Consider the following 6,911-nt stretch of genomic DNA (forward strand, 5'->3'; position numbering starts at 1 on the left):
AGCAGAGAGCAACCTTGGTCTTCAAATTAATGTAGCAGAACACTCAATCTAATTCTGAGAAAAGGGCTTCATTCTATCAACCTGCAGCTAGTGCATGCTGCCACTCACCCTAGCTTGTATGTTAATGCCCAATAGCTGTCATGATGCTTTCATCATGTGACAATCCACCATACCAGCCATAATGACTCACTGTCATGTTTCAGGATGGTTTATTGGTGTCAGTCATGACTTATGACTCCAGTACGGCATCTGCAGATACAGGCAGAGAACAGAAAGAACAAGGCCTGTTAGACAACAAGGAATGTAGAACAGACCATTGGCATTCTGAAGACACTTAGACGAATCTAGTGGAGCCCCATATAGGCCAGGGAGGGTCGGAGTAACTATTACTTGATGTGTAACTTTGCTTAGCAGAAAGGATTACTACTTCCTGACAACAAAGAGAGAGACAGCACCCTGCCCTGCACATTCCCCCCAACACCCACTTCCCTGCCCTGACTCCGCACTCAACCATCATCCAAACCAGGAGTGATGCACAGGAAGAAGAGAACTTGGAACAGAGAAGGCAGGATTCTGCAGCCAGAGAAAACAGGCAGTAGCTCAAATCTGAGCACCTTCAATAGTAAAAAGGAACCAATTAAAAATACTTCCCTCAGGGCTCTTTACCCCTGTACACTTCCCAACACCCTTAAACCCTCTTTAAAACTTGCAGTGGTTAAATTACTGCAATAGTCATGCACACCTGGAAAAATTATCCAGAGATGAATATTTCAAATCTCACCACAAGAATTTTAAAAAACCTGGAAATAAATAACTGGTCTCAGTAAAAGTGATTATGAAGCTATCGGATTGTTGGAACATTACAACTGGTTCATTATCATCCATTAGCAGAGGAAACTCGCCATCCTTTCTTGGTCAATGTCTATATTTAATTCCAGTCCCACACCAATACAATTGACTCTAAACCTCTCTGAAGTAGCCTAGAGAGAAACTCAGCTGTATCAAACCACTACCAGTAGTTCAATAGGTAGCCATAAATACCAGCCTTAGGTAATATCCACATTGTGAGAAATTATGCAATTGTCAGGTATCAAAATAAAAATTCCCAATTGCAATAATTACTTTTCATCTACTCAGCTGATTAGATTGTAAACAGCCAGGGAGATGGACATCAATCCTTCTCCACTTTGCTTTGTAATATACATTAGATTGTAAACAGCCAGGGAGATGGACATCAATCCTTCTCCACTTTGCTTTGTAATATTCATTAGATTGTAAACAGCCAGGGAGATGGACATCAATCCATCTCCACTTTGCTTTGTAATATTCATTAGATTGTAAACAGCCAGGGAGATGGACATCAATCCATCTCCACTTTGCTTTCTAATATTCATTAGATTGTAAACAGCCAGGGAGATGGACATCAATCCATCTCCACTTTGCTTTGTAATATTCATTAGATTGTAAACAGCCAGGGAGATGGACATCAATCCATCTCCACTTTGCTTTGTAATATACATTAGATTGTAAACAGCCAGGGAGATGGACATCAATCCATCTCCACTTTGCTTTGTAATATACATTAGATTGTAAACAGCCAGGGAGATGGACATCAATCCATCTCCACTTTGCTTTGTAATATACATTAGATTGTAAACAGCCAGGGAGATGGACATCAATCCATCTCCACTTTGCTTTGTAATATACATTAGATTGTAAACAGCCAGGGAGATGGACATCAATCCATCTCCACTTTGCTTTGTAATATACATTAGATTGTAAACAGCCAGGGAGATGGACATCAATCCATCTCCACTTTGCTTTCTAATATTCATTAGATTGTAAACAGCCAGGGAGATGGACATCAATCCTTCTCCACTTTGCTTTGTAATATTCATTAGATTGTAAACAGCCAGGGAGATGGACATCAATCCATCTCCTCTTTGCTTTGTAATATTCATTAGATTGTAAACAGCCAGGGAGATGGACATCAATCCTTCTCCACTTTGCTTTGTAATATACATTAGATTGTAAACAGCCAGGGAGATGGACATCAATCATTCTCCACTTTGCTTTGTAATATACATTAGATTGTAAACAGCCAGGGAGATGGACATCAATCCTTCTCCACTTTGCTTTGTAATATTCATTAGATTGTAAACAGCCAGGGAGATGGACATCAATCCTTCTCCACTTTGCTTTGTAATATTCATTAGATTGTAAACAGCCAGGGAGATGGACATCAATCCATCTCCACTTTGCTTTCTAATATTCATTAGATTGTAAACAGCCAGGGAGATGGACATCAATCCATCTCCACTTTGCTTTGTAATATACATTAGATTGTAAACAGCCAGGGAGATGGACATCAATCCTTCTCCACTTTGCTTTGTAATATACATTAGGTTGTAAACAGCCAGGGAGATGGACATCAATCCATCTCCACTTTGCTTTGTAATATACATTAGATTGTAAACAGCCAGGGAGATGGACATCAATCCTTCTCCACTTTGTAATATTTCCTCAGCAATTCCAAGAATTTCGAGCAGGCTAACAATTTCTTTCCAAAATATTTGTCTGTTCTGTTAGCCACTTATTCTAGTTGTAATGTCCACCAATGTCTTGAGTAACTCCTCCTTCAGCCTTAGCACACAGAAATCTCATCGATTCCTGCACTATCAAAGCCATTCGATAAGGCATGGAGATAAGGCACTCCTCAAGCAACTCAACTGTCTTCATGTTCCCACTGCTCCCATTGACCTCCATGTTCCTTAGCCATTGCTTCATCAAAGTATGGGCCTCTCTGTTAAGAGTGGCCATTGTTTCACCCTCCATTGAGGAACAACTCACTCCCAAACTTCCACTAGTGGGTCTCCATGGCTACTAATGCTTGGTGCTTCATGCAGTGAAAATGTCTCTGACTCATTATCTGCTTCCATCTGAAAGGCTGTTGCTGGGCTGGTGTTAGTCCCCAGCCAATAATGTAGAGAGGATGTGAGGAAACATAGGAATAGGAGTAGGTCATTCAGCCCTTCAAGCCCGTTCTGTCATTCATACAAACATGCGGATTAGGAGCAGGAGGAGGTCACTTGGCACCTTGAGCCTGCTCTGTCATTCAAGATGATCATGGCAGATCTGACTGTAACCTTAACTTCACATCCGTACCTACCCGCAATAACATTTCACCTCCTTGCTTGTCAAGAATCTATCCAGCTCTGCCTTATAAATATGCAAAGACTCTGCTTCCACCACCTTTTGAGGAAAGGAGTTCCAAAGACACATGACCCTCTGAGAGTAAAAATTATCCAAATCTCTGTCTTAAATGAATGAACCCTTATTTTTAAATTGTGACCTCTAGTTCTTGATTCTCCCACAAGAGGAAACATCCTCCCCATATCCACCCTTATGAGGATGGTGGTGACATCGTGGTATTGATACTGGACTAGTGATCCAGAGACCCAGGGTAATGCAATGTGTGTCATGAAAATATAATAATTTTCATAATATTATTGTGATTTATTGTAAAGATGTGTTAATAGTGGGGCTTGGATTAGTTTCTCTATGTGTAGGTGTGTGTGGTGGTGGGGGGGGGGGTGGTTTAACTGAATTGCAGACAGTGATTCTGCGTGATCAACAGAGAAGCCAAGTTTGAAATGTTAAATATGCAAACACGGCTGAAGTTTTAGAATGTGAGGTGTGAGGAATATTTGCAGTTTTAGATTAAACCAGAGTTGTGAATTTTAAAGAGATGGTAAGGTGTTAACCTAGCCAACAGAGGCTAAGCCAAACTGTGTGTTTATTTTTCCCATAATATGAGTACAGGGAAAGATTTATTCTATGGAAAAAGTAAAGTTGCAAAGATAGATTGGAACAATGGGATTTACATTAAAAAGGGAGAACCCAGCATAAAGGAGATGAGGTTATGTGTAAGGAGAAGGCATTCTGAGATCCAACACAAGTGTGAAAATCCTCCAGCCTCTATGTCTCAAATTGCTGTCTATAGGAACCAAAGCTGAGAGAATTCATTTTGAATATCACTGTCCAGGGTATTGTGTGCTCTGCCTGGGTCTGTTGAAATCTATTTTGTTTTACTGTTGCCTTAATGGAGGTGTAATTGGGAGTCAGATTAATTAAGGGATCTAGGAGTTATTATAGTAGCAATTTGTGGGCCCATGAGTGTGCTTAACATCTTTTCTTCTATTAATAAATGTGTAATTTAGTTTTGTAAAAAACCTTTAAGACTCAGTGGATTTATTACTACTGAATTCAAGGCACACGTCCCAAAGTAAAAGTACAAATTGCAAACCAGTTGTGACAGCTGTTTCAAGTTTCTCTCTGGGATTAGAGCAGCTCAGCATTTCCCATTGGCTGGGCCAGAACAAAACTGGGGGCTCTTTGCAGGATAAATTTGAAATTCTTTGATTGTTTGAAGTTGGTGAATCTTAAAGTTATGAGTATGAAAAGCACTTTGAATTCAGGAGTGGTATAAGGTTTTTTTAAAGTGGTGAGACTGTAATATGACTTTGGCAGTTGTCTGGGAGTTGAAGCTATAACTTTGGTTGGTTTACAAAAGGTAAATAAAGCCAAGTTAATGGAATTGGCAGATAAGTGACAATTAGGATTACCTGTAGAGGGAAGGAAATCAGACATAATTGAAGGTATAACACAGCATTTCAAATTGGAAGGAATACCCAAGAGACCGAGTTCTCCAAGGAGTGCGTCATTGGAATGGGCTCAAATTCAGTTGCAAATGAAAAGATTGGAACTAGAGACAGCAGAAAAAGAAAGGTCAGAGAAAGGAAAAGAAAAGGAAGAGAAAGGGCATTCCAAAGGCAACAGGCAGAAAGGCAGGAAAGAGTGAGAAAACAGGAAATGGAATTAGAAATAGTGATGGTCCAAAAAGAGAGAGAGAGAATCCCAGCTTCAACTGCTGGCAGTTAAAGAAGAGACATCAGAAGGTGCGGAAGAACTTATTTCCAGATCAGAACCCAATAGGGAGATGTTTAAATTTGTACAAGATCTTCCAAAGTTTGAGGAATGAGATGTTGAAGCATTCTTTATTTCACTTGAGAAGATAGCTAAACAGATGAAATGGCCACAGAGAACTGGGTATTGTTGTTACAATCCAGGTTGATGGGTAGAGCACATGAGGTTTATGCTTCACTGTCGGAAGAAATGTTGGTGAAGTATGAAGTAAAAAAAGCTATCTTGAGTGTATTTGAGGTGGTTCCTGAGGCAGACAGGCAGAAATTTAGGAATATGAGAAAACAGCTGGAACAAACTTATATTGAGTTTGAGAGAGTAAATCAAAGTAATTTTGACCAGTGGATATGAGCATTAAAGATCAAGATGACATATACAGCTCTTAGAGAAGTAATTTTTTGGAGGAATTTAAAGATTCAATTCCTTTGGCAGTGAGAACTCACGTGGAGGAACAAGGGGTTCAAACAGTATGACAAGCAGTTGGTGATTATGAGATAGTTCATAGAGTTAAACCTTTCTTTCATCACCCTTTTAAATCAGAGAAGGGTAGAAAGTGGGAAGGTGAAAGAAAGGTGTGTAGTCAGGGAAGAGAAGGAATGGGTGGAAATCCCTGGGAAGTTTCTTTTCAGAATAAAAAGAAGATGCTGAGTGTAGAACTGACACTCGAAAATTGAGGTGTTTTCATTGTAATAAAGTTGGACACACAAAGTCAGTGTGTTGGAAATTACAGGGAGAATCTGTTGGGATTATTGGGGTGCAGAAAAGTTCTGGAAGTAAAAGCACTGTGGGTTCTGAGGTTCAGGCACAGGAGAAACCAATGGTTTGTGTATAGGTAAAACAGGGAGAATCAGTGATAGGTAAAGAGTTGGGAATCTGTTCACTATTTACCCAAGAGAGTTCTGAGGAACAGGTCACAGAAATGTTTAAAGTTTTGTATGTGAAGGGAAAGTCCTTCCATGTGTACAGGGTGGAGTAGGTAAAGATATTAAAATTTTAAGAGACACAAGAGCTATTCAATCTTTAATGTTCTGGGGTGGTGATATTTGTTCAGAGAGAGTATTGCAGGAACAGATGATAATAAGTGGGCTTCATGGAGATGCTAAACTTATTCCATTGTGGAAGGTAAATTTAAAGAGTAAGTGGAAAACAGGTGAGGTGATTGTTGGAGTAGTGGAAAAATTGCCCATTGCAGGAGTTCAATTTATTTTAGGTAATGCCATAGCTGGATCACAGAAGACCTATGATAGTTGAGCAGCCTGTAGAGGTGTCTTCAACAGAAGTGTTTCAGACAGAGCATCCTAGATTGTTTCCAGATTGTGTGACAAAAAGATCACAGGCTCCCAAGTTGAAACAAGAAGAACAGGAAGCTAAAAGGCAGGGAGAAGGTGTGGAAGTCCAATTAGCTGGCACTATTTTTGATAAGATTGTTCAGGACGAAAGAATGGAGAACAATATAGCTGAGGTATTTAGCTCAAGGCAGTAGGTAGAGTTACAGAAAAAAGATATGCAAATAAGACACTTATATCAAACAGCTTACTCAGTAACAGACACAGAATCTATTCCAGAATGTTATGACCTTAAGGGTAATGGTTTATAAGGAAATGGCAGCCATGTCATGTTTCAGCAAATGAAAGTTGGAGGGAAGAGCATCCGATTGTTATAGCATTTGGGTATGGAAATTAGATTCTGAGAATTGTCATGAAATTCCAATGGGGGATAATTTAGGAATTAGAAAGACACAGGCAAAAATATAAAAACATTTTTATTGGCCTACGTTGCATAGAGATGCAGTTTTGGGGATTATCAGGAACTAGGAACTAAATTAAAGAACATGTCCTCAAGGGTTATAATCTCCAGATTACTACCTGAGCCACGTGCAAATTGGCACAGGGACGTGAGAATAAGGGAGGTAAACACATGGCTAAAGG

This window comes from Carcharodon carcharias, chromosome 11 (genome assembly GCF_017639515.1).
Source record: "Carcharodon carcharias isolate sCarCar2 chromosome 11, sCarCar2.pri, whole genome shotgun sequence".
Classification (NCBI taxonomy): domain Eukaryota; kingdom Metazoa; phylum Chordata; class Chondrichthyes; order Lamniformes; family Lamnidae; genus Carcharodon; species Carcharodon carcharias.